Source organism: Oreochromis aureus, linkage group 3, assembly GCF_013358895.1.
Source record: "Oreochromis aureus strain Israel breed Guangdong linkage group 3, ZZ_aureus, whole genome shotgun sequence".
NCBI lineage: Eukaryota > Metazoa > Chordata > Actinopteri > Cichliformes > Cichlidae > Oreochromis > Oreochromis aureus.
Window position 1 is genome coordinate 90,296,461 of NC_052944.1, and position 13,400 is coordinate 90,309,860.

Here is a 13,400-nt window from a genome sequence, read left to right on the forward strand (position 1 = left end):
TATATTGTTGGATTGTCATTTATGCTTAGAAATATATACTCATATATGCTTAGAGGTATATAATCAATTATATACCTCTAAGCACAATAGACCTCACAATAGAGGTCTGATCCTTAGCAGTCTGCAAAGACTCTGTGTGCCTTCCACTGTGTTCTGGCATGCACACACACCCTAAGGTTATGAGAGAGGTCGTACCTTCTCTTACTGATTTATGGTATAGGAGGACACCTGCTCTGGTGACTTGCGTCTTGTTTTTGCCATTGTAGTAGAATTGTCTTGGCGTTCCAGCAATAAGTTTATGCTAGATGAACCTATCAAATAGTTTTTCCAGCATCTTAGAAAGCTGGGAGAGTACCGACACTGGTCTATAGTTTGTAAAATAATGCTTTACAACTGATTTGTAAATGGGAATAACTTTCGCAACTTTCATTTTTTGTGGAAAAACCCCTTCCTGGAAAGACAAATTAAACATATATTGTAGCAGTTTTACAATAACGCCAATTATTCTCTTTACCGTTACCATATCAATATCATGACAGTCAGTACTCGTTTTTGCTTTTATGTTGCTTTTTACTCTACTGTGTACAGTGACCTTGAGTGTTTTGAAAGGCGCTTTCAAATAAAATGTATTATTATCATTATTATTATTATTAAATGTGTATTTCTTTTATATTTCCTTCCCAGGGAACTAAAAGTAGCTGGTAAAAATAAATCGCCTCCTAATAAACTGTACAGTAAACTGAATCATGAAGACAAGTGACAAGCACAGACTCCATAATCCTTCTGACTAACAACACCCATGATGTCTGTTCCTAGAAACACGCCTGACCTTATTTGCTTTCTTGTTTTTACCTGTTTCAGCAGCTTGATTTCCCTAATGATTTGCATGTTGGCAAAGTAGAATCACCTTTGTGTAACCTTGCTTGTGTTTTTTTAAGCAGCGAGACACATCATTTACAGAATTTGTGGTTTTAAAAAATCTTAGGTATGGTCACATGACCAAAAAATACCACTATTTATTAAATTTTGGGAGTGGCACCAAGAAATACATGTTGTTTTGTTATTATATATATATATGTGTGTCTTTAAAATTACAGTTAGGCCTTCTTCAAGATATCAAACTTCAACAATTACTCTATTCAATGCTCAGGATCAAATTTAAACATTTTTATGTTTACAATTTTTTCTGTAAAATTACAACAGTTTTGAATTTGATCAAAACTCAGAACATGCAAAAACAAAAAAGTATGTTAACAGTGTTTGCTTGACTAAATGAATGTAATAATATTATAATTAACATTCATTAAAACACGTTTTTACTGTGACTCCACACGTGCCCACTTTCTACAGAAAGTTCACTCCCTTCAGGTGTCCTGATTTGACAGTAAAATATATCAATGGATCAAATAAAGACCTCGTTAAAGTCAGCTTCCCTGAAGAGATCACAAGATACGTTGTCAGGTAAGTTACCCATCATTACTTTTTATTAATCTGATTTAAACCATTATTTTAAAGGCGTGATAGATTTAGAATCTCAAAAAATGTTTGATATAATTATTTTGGATATGCACATGATCCATATGCCTATAAACCTTAAATGATTAAAATCTTTGATAATAATTATGGTACAATAATAATCATGATGACTATATCTGTTATACAGAAGCAAAGAATGGAAGAAACCTGTTTACTGCTCATCCTGCTGCTCTCAGGTCTGTGATATTAATATCTTAAACATTTGAAATATAGTTTATAAACATACTGAGACAGACTGATGTGATTTGGGTAATCGGATTACATGTAATGTTTTCAAACAACGCATTTATTAACATCAGCCACAAAGATGAAATCTTATCTCCTCATACTACAACACCTATATTAATTTTACATATAAATTTTTTAAGAAAAAAATAAATTTATTCAGTTTAATTTTTAATATTTAAATTGAATGACTTTTTGTAGTTATTTATATAATAACTATTAAACTAAGTTTTACATGTTTTAGCTGCTGAGTTAATATTTTCCCAATAATGGGAATTAATTTTTAGGGTTTTTTTGTTTTTCTTCTCCTTCTTATTATTGCTGTTATTAACCACAAGCCAGTGTTTTCCTAGTGCTGATACTAAGAACAAGCAAATGAAATATTTTGCTAAGAATGAGATTTGCAACAAGGTCAGCTGTGGTCAAGCTATTTTAATTACTGCAAGCAAGAGAGCTAATCCTGGAACGTCGCAGCATCCCTTATAACGTCACACACACTCTCTGTAACTTTTCACTTACAACAGTTTTTTTGTCCCACCCAGGCTGTTGCTGGGAAGGGAAGACTTTCCCACTATCTATTTTCCAGGAAGCTCTTGGCACTGGTCTTCTTGGGAGTTTTATTCTTCTATGTCCTAATAGTTATTAGGACATAGCATGACATAGTTAAACATCGTTAAGCAAAGCTAAGCAGTTTTAACCAGGTCATATTGACACACATCTTTTATCTAAGAAGGAAAAGGTCATACAAAATCCTACAGTCAAATTCTAAACACCTCAATCTAAATGTGAGGATAGACCAGAATTTTCCCCATTACAGTGCCAGAGTCTTTATGGCCTATCTCTGTCTGTGTTGTAAACATTTAAACACAAGGAGGAGAATAATTCAGTTCAATTAAACAGCACCTAATTACAACAACAGTCACCTCAAGGCGCTTTATATCATAAGGTAGACCCTACAATAATAGATACAGAGAAAGAAGGAAAACAGGATAAAGACATGCTGTGGAAGAGAGACAGAGATTAATAACAGATATGATTCAATGCAGAGAGGTCTATTAACACACAGTGAGTGAGAAAGGTGACTGAAAAGAAAAAACTCAATGCATTATGGGAATCCCCGGCAGCCTACGTCTATTGCAGCATAACTAAGGGAGGATTCAGGGTCACCTGGTCCAGCCCTAACTATATGCTTTAGCAAAAAGGAAAGTTTTAAGCCTAATCTTGAAAGTAGAGATAGTGTCTGTCTCCCGAATCCAAACTGGAAGCTGGTTCCACAGAAGAGGGGCCTGAAAACTGAAGGCTCTGCCTCCCATTCTACTTTTAAATACTCTAGGAACAACAAGTAGGCCTGCAGAGCGAGAGCGAAGTGCTCAAATAGGGTGATATGGCACTACAAGGTCATTAAGATAAGATGGGGCCTGATTATTTAAGACCTTTTTTTCTTATTTTCTTCAATCAGTGACGAATAGTAAGATGTTCTGGCTTTGTGGAGGGCTTTCTTATAAAGCAGCAAACTATTTCTCCAGGCTAAATGATGATCCTCTAAATTTGTGACACACCATTTCCTCTCCAGCTTACGAGTTATCTGCTTTAGGCTACGTGTTTGAGAATTATACCACGGAGTCAGGTAGTTTGGATTTGAGGCCTTAGTTTTCACAGGAGCTACAGTATCCAGAGTCGTACGTAGTGAGGAGGTAAAATTATTAACAAGATAATCGACCTCTGTTGGAGTAGCGTTCAGATAGCTGCTCTGCTCTATGTTGGTACAGGGCATTGAAGATAACAGTGGGTGGATTATATTCTTAAACTTAGTTACAGCGCTTTCAGAAAGACATCTACTGTGATAAAGTCTACTCTCCACTGCTGTGTAATCAATTATTGTAAATGTAAATGTTATCAGGAAATGATCAGACAGCAGAGGGTTTTCAGGAAACACTGTTAAATGTTCAGTTTCTATGCCATATGTTAAAACAAGATCTAGAGTGTGATTAAAGTGGTGGGTGGGTTCTTTTACATTTTATTTTCAAACATTTGCCAATTGTTTCAGGACCTGTAGCAGAAATCAAATTTTAAATGAGCTCATTTAATGTATAAAATTGTAAAATTTCTCTGTTTGAACATTTGTTCTGTTATTTATTTTCTGTTTTGGATAAAATATTGATTCGTGTGATTTAAGATTCTTTTAATTTTCATTTTGTCCAAACTTTTCTGGAATTCGGGTTGTACTATCAGACACAACTTTGATAAGATGTTGCCTCATGATTTAATGTCTTCAGTGTCTGTACTTTGGAGTTTTTCCGTTAAGACAGGAGGGTTTCTTCCTATGTTATTGTGAAAACTGTTATTGGAACCATGCTGAACTTAACCAGATAAATATTTCATATAATGAGAGACAGAGAGAGTTTGCAAATGGATAGCAAACAGCCATTATAATTCATCACATATTGAGAAAAGCAGACAAATCAACAATACACCTCTTCCAATTAATGGCTAATTAATATTATGCTGAACGCAGTCCAAAAGATTCAGTAAGCCACATCAGAGTCTACTGTCTGTCTGCTGTTTACTATCATAGCCAAGTGGCTAACAAACATAAACAGAAGTTTTCACTATCTCTACTAATAAATGTTATCTTGCTTCAGGATACATAATACCTGCCATTATCCACAGACACATCTGCTTACCTGTATCTTTCACCTGTTTCTCCTCTTTTTTTCTCTTTTTTTCTAAACTGAGGACCTGGTGGCTTTGACCTTTTCTTTCCCATCTTCCATCAGTAATTTTGCACTCCAGTATCAACACCCAACCCTACAACATAAACTAATAGACCTACATCTTGTATAGGTGTAGGTCTATTAATACACAATGGGTTTGGACTGACAACATTATTAATGAAATATGCACTACTTGGAAGCAGCCAGCCCCCTCCCCTTTTGACAGGTTATGTGTGAGTTCAGCAAGCAGGCCACCAAGAGCCCTCACGCTCACTTTTTGCGTATATGTGTGTGATAGAATTTAGAATGCATCGTGCAAATTATAAATCTATGTCATAATGTTTTCAGTTTTTGTGTTTGTTGCAGGGCTGTCAACGTTAACTCCGTCATCACAATTAACCCGATTAAAATTTTTAATGCGATCAACCTCTCTGGAGCGCAGAATGGACGAACTTTGGGCAAACTGCCCGAAATGCGTTGACAGGGGCCTTTCAGGGATTTTGAATAATTCTGCACTCCAAATGGATTAATTGCATTAAAAATTTTAATCGTGATGAGGGTGAAAACATTGACAGCACTAGTTTCTTGATTTGTTTTTATTTTGTTTTATTTTGCGAGCTGGTTGTTAGGTGCTGCCCCGGCCAGATAGAGAATCCCCTGCCGCCCCGCCCCTCTCCTCGCTGTGCTTGGCAAGCAGCAAGCGCACCTCGCAAACTGGAGCGCCTTTACGCCCAGCAAATGGGAAATAGAAAACCGATCGGTGCCCATGCAATCCCCAAAAATGCAGTGGAATGATGTTGGGGTGCTTGACGGTTCTTCCCCTGGGGACTCAGTCCGATTGGGAGACTTCAGTAGTTCTGTGGATAATCTGGAAGGGGCATGATTGGGAGGAATGGCTGACCTGATCTGAACCCAAGTGGTGTAGTGTTTTCTTGTATTTCTGTGGAAACCACAATTTGTCTATAAAGAATACCTTATTTGAACATAAGGGTGTCCATAAGCGCATGTGGCACTAGGACACCCTTGGTTGCAGGTCAACAATCGATTTTGAGTATTTTGGTCTAAATAACCCAAAATGTGATGTCCACATATGTGGACGCCAGGTCCTAGGAGGTTAAGATGGAAGTTTCTTCCCCCAGTCGTTTAGGTTGGGGAATGAGTCCTAACTGTCATCTGTGCTTATGTGCTGAAAAAAGTTCAGAGTACCAGTTTTTCTAGATGTCCCTGGGTGGAGTGCTTGAGGGTTCTTCACCCGGGGACTCTGTCCTAGAGGGAGACTTCAATAGTTGTGTGGGCATGATTGGGGGCATGATTAGGAGAAACAGCTCACCTGATCTGAACCAGAGTTGTGAAATGTTGTCGGACTTCTCTCCAAACCACAATTTGTCCATAATGAACACCATGTTTGAACATAATGGTCTCCATAAGCGCAACTACCACTAAGACATCCTGGGTCGCAGGTTAATCAGTCTTGTAATCATATCATCAGATCTGTGGCCATATGTTCCAAATACCCTGGTGAAGAGGGAGGCTGAGCTGGTCAACTGCTCAGGATGCACTCAAAACAGCGAGGACACCATTAGGTCGAAAACAATAATATCAAGCTTAGTTAGCCTGTGGGTCTTCGGAGGCAGCTGATCCCGAGCAAAATATCTGGTGTAGGAAGAGTTTAAGACCATAGAAAAAGGCTTTCAGACTTCCTCAAAACGATCCTGCCTTAAAAATATGTTACACATATTTAATCCTAATTACATGTTTTTGTGTCTTTTTGCTCTTTGTATTTTATAAGCCCCGCTAATGGATCAACCAGTAGGACTGTCTTAAAATAAGTTTGATGTTCAAAGGTGCACTGTGAGCTTAAATAAAAAGTACAGAAATCTGTGTAAGAATATAAGGAATAAAAGTAAATAACTCTGATAAATAAGTGTTTTAATTATGTATTAATACCATATGTCCCACCTCATACTTGCATCATATAGTAAATAGTTGTAATTGTTATTTCTGTAAATTTGTCTTTTTCAGTGATTCACCCAAGAACCCAGTTTACACAATAAAAAAAACTTTGTTTTATTTTTCTCAGGAGGACTTTCCACTCTTCCTCCCCACTCCAGAGAATACCACTTTGTGAACCAGCTGATGAACTGGACTGAAGCTCAGAGTTACTGCAGAGAACACTTCACTGACATGGTCACCATCTACAACAGCAACATCAACCAGCTGCTTTTCTCAATGTCACCAAGGATCAATGATTGGGCTTGGACAGGACTCTATAGTGATCCTTACAGCTGGAAATGGTCCATGGAGGGAAAACTTTTTTATGTTGGCAGTACACATGAATTTTTGATCTGGGCTAACGGCCAACCAGACTGTGTAAATGCAAAGGAATACTGTGTGGCTCTTCAGGGACAAACACAGATGAATGATAGACCCTGTGGAGATTCTTACCCTTTCCTGTGTTACAATGGTAGGAAAAAAAGATTTGTTGCGCTTGACATCCCTACAATTTTATGAGATTCAGAATGTGTGTTTCAATTCATCCTTTTCGCAGCCAAAAATTCAAGTTACATCTTAGTGAAGGAGAGCCGCTCCTGGTCAGCGGCTCAGTCGTACTGCAGGACATACCACACAGACCTGACCAGTATAAGAAGCAAAGAGGAGAAATCCAACATCACGCTCACTTTGAATGGATCAGGGGTTCAGTATGTGTGGATTGGTCTCTACAGGGATCCCTGGGCCTCCTGGTCTGACAACACAACCTCCACATTCACTAACTGGGATCCTTCTGAACCTAATAACGAAAATTCCATTGAGTACTGTGTATCAATGCATTTAATGTCAGGAAAATGGTGGGATGGTGGTTGTAAATACAGAATCCGTTTTTTCTGTTTCACAGGTGAGGTCCAGAATGCAAACACTGTAAGATCCTGTCATCATGTAAAACACTAATGTTTGTGTTTTTATATGTGGTTCATTTTTAGCAGTGACAAAGCAAACAGTGGTGAAAATGAAGCTTCAGTCAGAGGCAGACATGCACAGCACAGAGATCCAGCAGCAGGTTTCACAGCAGGTCAGCAGTTCAGTCACCAACACAAACTTGACACAAGTTCAAACTATGCTTCATGTTTTTCATCATCTGCACATTTTGTCCAGCTGTCAGGCCTCATGCTGTCAGAAGGACTGACAGACTTCAGGATTCGTTGGAGGAAAGTCCAGAGTTACCGTGACGACCAGTCGAAGAAGCAGGATGTGGATGGCGACTGCAAAACTGAAGTCTGACTGGGCTGAACCACTTCAACGGCTCATTTGTTCAGCTGCAGTTGTAGTTTGGTAAAAAATAATTTTAGACTCATTAATTTTATGATCATCTGACTTTTTCGTGACAGGCTTACATTCATCATTTTCGACACTGTCCTTCTGTGGGAGTCACTGCACAGGTTTTTGTGGAAGTATTGTATTAGGATCTATACTATTTTCTGTTGTCATATATGTCATTGTCATATTGTCTTTATTATTTTATATAGTGAGTGTGTAAAACTCTGCTGACTTGAAGAACCAAAATATAACTTAAGGAGGATGAAAAACACAAAACATTGAAATATTAATGTCCGTTTACTGCTTAGATAGACTGTTTGATTCCCATAAGAATGGCAGCCATAAACGGCACCATAAGAGTCCTAAACCGTACCTAATTAAAATTCGGATCATAGCTTTCAAGTGAGTCCAGTTGCAATGCATGCTGGATGTACTTTTATCTGACACTTTACCTTAACTGTCATTTTGGAGAAGCAGAGGAAGCTAACTCTGCTAAGCAGAGCAGTTGATGTGTGAAGTTCTTTTTGCATAGTTACTGTTGTGCTCTTAGTTTTGTACTGTTTCTCCCATTCATGTTATCATGTTTGTCTACTTTTGTTATAGTATCTTTCAGATGCATACATGTTATATTTTACAGGGGTTTCATGTGGCCTTTGGGTGTTTGCTGTGCTTTAACATTTAGCGGCTCTTTGGATAGATGAGACAGAGTAAGTAGGTATACAAAAAGACTAAATATGAGGGTTCTACTTAATAAAAACACCCTCATTTAGAAACAGTGATGTGTGTTTACTTGTGTTATCTTTGTGTGATGAAATGTATGTTTTATTGTAAAATGTATCTATTTTGATTGTAAGCCCAACAAGGGACAATTGTTGAAAATTAGCAATAGCTATAAACTTATGTGTGTTACATCAGTTTCATGTTTTGTACTTGGACTATGTTAAACTGCACTGTCCCTTTTAAATAAATAAATTCAAATTCAAAATTTGTTTGATAATCTTCAACATTGAAGTATGTTACGACCCGTCTAGGGCCAGGCAATAACATGAATGAGGCACTCGCTTCCCCCCCAAGACCCAAGCAGCCACAGGAAACAAATCCGTTGGTTATATTGTGATTTATTTACAAAGTGGAAGAAAGAAGAGGAACAACAGAACGGGAGTGTCAACACTTCAGGGTGAGCCAAGGCCAAAATAATAAACAAAACAAATCTACACAAATCCCGCACCCCTGACCTTACCAAAACAAAGTCAAAAATAAAGACAGAGTCTGACCTCCTTAACTAGTTCAAAACAGGAGAAAACTGGTGATCAAAAGAAACGGCAGCTCACCCCTACCCACTCCACTTCCAACACTTTCAAGCCGCACTGCAGCCAGCGGCTGCCACAGTAACACTGCTGGGTAATGAGGAGAAACGCGAGGACCTCTCCAGCCATAGCACTCCAGCCTCCTTTTAATGGGCGGGTCCTCCAGCTGGAACCAGTCACGTCGTATCCACGCACCAATCGGAGCAGAGCCCTGGCACAGCTGAATTAACATAAACAGATATTACCTGCCCAGAACAAACACATGAAAAATACAAGATACAAGTTCGTAACACCCCCTTCCATAAGAATTAAACAACCCTCCTATTGTTTAATTTCCAAACTAAGAGACCGCTCTCGACAGGGCATCAGCGATAACATTTTCCGTCCCTTTCTTATGTTTGATTTGCAGATTAACATCTTGCAAAAGAAGGGACCAACGCATAAGTCTCTGATTTGAGTTTTGCATCTGGGAGAGAAACACCAATGGGTTGTGGTCAGTGAATACTTGAACAGGTATAGAGCTGGATCCAATATACACCTCAAAATGCTGCAGGGCTAACAACAAGGCAAGGGCTTCCTTTTCAATAGTGCTGTAGTTCATCTGATGTTTGTTGAACTTTTTGGAAAAATAGCAAATTGGGCGATCCACGCCGTGATGGTCTTCCTGCATAAGGACAGCTCCTGCGCCAGACGCACTAGCGTCAACCTCGAGCTTGAAAGGGCACGTGAAATTAGGTGCCGTAAGAACAGGGGAACTGCACAGCAATGCTTTCGCAGACTCGAAAGCAGTCTGACAAACAGGCGTCCACACAAAAGGCTTCACCGGGCTGTTCAAATCGGTGAGAGGAACGACAACAGTAGCGAAGTTCTTACAAAAACCTCTGTAATAACTAGGGATGGGTATCGTTTAGGTTTTATCCGATACCGGTGCCAAACCGGTACTTTTGAAACGGTGCCGGTGCTTAAACGGTGCTCAAACCGGTGCTTAAAGAATGGAGAACACAAAATTGGTCCAAAAACCTCTCATGTTCAGCTTTTTTTTGTAAAAAGATAACAATGTTAGCCTTTTCTGCAGCTATTGGGCATATATGGTATCACTCTTGGCTGGAAGCAGTGCTTAAACAATGGAAAAAACACAAACTTTGTCCAAAAACCTCTCATGTTCAGCTGTTTTTTTTGTAAAAAGATAACAATGTTAGCCTTTTCTGCAGCTATAGGGCATATATGGCATCACTCTTGGCTGGAAGCAGTGCTTAAACAATGGAAAAAACACAAACTTTGTCCAAAAACCTCTCATGTTTAACTGTTTTCCACTTTTTCTTTGGGCTACCTTTTTGGCCAGGGTGAAGGGAGTATCTGCCATCAAACAAGAAGACAGCTGCATGTAACTACGACGGTGTTTGCTAGTTCACCTTACATGCATTAATGTAATAATGTGGTTAGCCTACTCAACGTTACACACGAACAACATGAAGCTACTCACGCAGAGAAGAACGGCTGCTGCTGCCATCATCATCCGTCATCATTTCTGCTACGCTGACAGGGCTAGGGGCCAGGACTCTCTATTGGGGGGATGTTGCTAACTCCGGGTCCGATAACAGGCACCACACCCGCAGTAGATGTGCAGTGTGAGGTCTCGCAGCAAGCTATCAAACACGGCTTATTTCTCGGCTTTAAAAAAACCGCTATGCGTCGCCAGGTGTTTCATCAGATTTGAGGTGTTACCTCCTTTGACAGTATCACAATATCAGCTTAAAGCACTTGTTGCAGGCTGCTGAGTTTGCATCTTTTGCTGTGAAGTACAGCCAGACTTTTGATCGCTTCGCCTTGGGCATTTTTAATCTGTAGCTCTGCTCTAAAAGAACGTACGTACCTGGCCCCGCCTACTATCCTCGGAAACGTAAAATGATTGGCTAGAATTGGCTCAGGGGAAAAAAAAGCACCGAAATAAAGCACCGAAATGTGCGCTGCTTTTCGGTCTGGTTACTACCGTTTATGTCAGCACCGGTGCCATCATGGCACCGGACACCGGTACCCATCCCTAGTAATAACCACACATTCCTAGAAATCGGCGCAGCGCCCTTCTCGTTTGTGGGACCGGAAACTCGACAATAGCCTGTATTTTTGCAGTCACCGGCCGTACCTGTCCCTGACCCACCTGTTTCCCCAGGTATGTGATGGTGGCTCTGCCAAATTCACATTTGGCCAGGTTTAGAGTAAGCGAGGCTTTCTGAAAACGGCTGAAAACGAGAGAGGGTTTGTAAGTGGTCAGACCAGGTGGATGAGTAAATGACAACATCATCTAAGTAGGCATCGCAGTTATTCACGCCCACCAGTACTTTGGCCATAAGGCGCTGGAACGTAGCGGGTGCATTACGCAACCCAAACGGCATAACCGTGTACGGGAGAAAATGATCTGGCGTGACAAAAGCAGCTATTTCAGATGCTTTGGGGGTTAAAGGTACTTGCCAGTAACCTTTTAACAGATGAAGTTTGGTTACAAAAGATGCCGAGCCCACTCTATCAATACAATCCTCCATTCTAGGAAGAGGAAATGAATCGGGTTTGGTAACAGCGTTAACTTTCCTGTAATCATTACAAAACCGAGGAGTATTGTCAGATTTTAGTACCAGCACACACGGTGAGCTCCACGCGCTGGCACTCGGAATGGCTAAACCGTGTTCTAAGAGATAATCAACCTCCTTCTGCATTATCGCTCTTTTCACTGGGTTTACTCGATAGGCATGCTGCTTAATCGGTTTATGTCCTTCCACGTCAATGTCGTGGCACAGGACTGCAGTTTGACGAGGATGATCAGAAAAAAGTGATAAATTATTCTCTATCAGATCGGTGACGTCAGCTCGAGCGGGCTCAGACAGGTGGGCTAAATATGTGTCTAAATCATTTAAGATCTCCGAAATTTTCAACCGACCGCTACCCAGCGCTTCACTTTTCTCGAGCAGTCCGTCATCAGAGGGTTCATAAGGAGAAACAACACTAGCGGTGCACACTGGAGATGGCTTACTCAAAGGGCTCCTCGAGTGGTACGATTTCAACATGTTAATATGACAAACCCTAGACTTTCTCCGGCGGTCTGGGGTTTGGATCACATAATTGTTGTCACTAAGTTTCTGTTCCACCACATATGGGCCAGCGAACTGGGCTTGCAAACTGGACCCTACCACAGGCAGCAACACCAACACTTTCTCGCCTGGCTGGAAACTTCTGCAAACAGCCTTTTTATCATAACGAGCTTTCATCTTATCCTGCGTATGTGTCAGATTTTCCCGAGCTAACTGACATGCAAGGTGGAGTTTTTCCCGAAGTCCGCTAACATAATCAAGGACATTATGCTGGGTTTCAGAAGTTTCTGACAACCACTTCTCCTTCAGAAGCCCGAGGGGACCTCGGACCACATGTCCAAACACCAGATCCGTAGGACTGAATCCCAAGGATTCCTGAGTGGCCTCCCTGACGGCAAACAACAATAACGGCAGACTCTCATCCCATTCTCTACCAGACTCTGCGCAGAATTTGCGCAGCATAGCTTTGAGGGTTTGATGGAATCTCTCCAGAGCACCCTGGCTTTCTGGGTGGTATGGACTGGATTTTACATGTTTTAGTTGCAACTCATCCACGACCTGTGCAAACACTTTCGAACTAAAATTCGTTCCTTGGTCTGTTTGTATAACCTTTGGAAGCCCGAAAGTAGAGAAAAACTTAATTAGTGCTTTTATTACCGGTTTTGCTTTCAGCGTGCGTAGTGGAATTGCCTTCGGGAACCTTGTTGCTGAACACATTATGGTAAGTATGTATTGGTGTCCGGATTTTGATTTTGGCAGGGGGCCCACACAATCCAATATTACTTCTTCAAACGGCTCACCTATTACTGGAATAGGATGTAGCGGAGCAGGTGGGATTGGTCTGTTAGGTTTCCCCGCCACCTGACATGTGGTACAGGAACGGCAATATGCCACCACATCGGCTTTCAGCCCCGGCCAAAAGAAGTTACGCAACACCCGATGATAAGTTTTGTTCACCCCGAGGTGTCCAGCCATGCTGGCATCATGCGCTAATCTAAGCACCTGCCCTCGATGTGGCTTCGGCACTACCACCTGCGTAGCACCACGCAAACCACTCTGGTCAGGGGACCACCTCCTCATAAGAACTCCATCTTGTACAAAAAAAAGAAGTGGGGGATTTACTTTCTGCACTCGCAGCTGCGGATACAAAACAGGGAGTCAGTGACGAGTCATTCTGCTGAGCAGTTATCAGTGCATCCCTATTTAACTTTTCACCCAGCCCT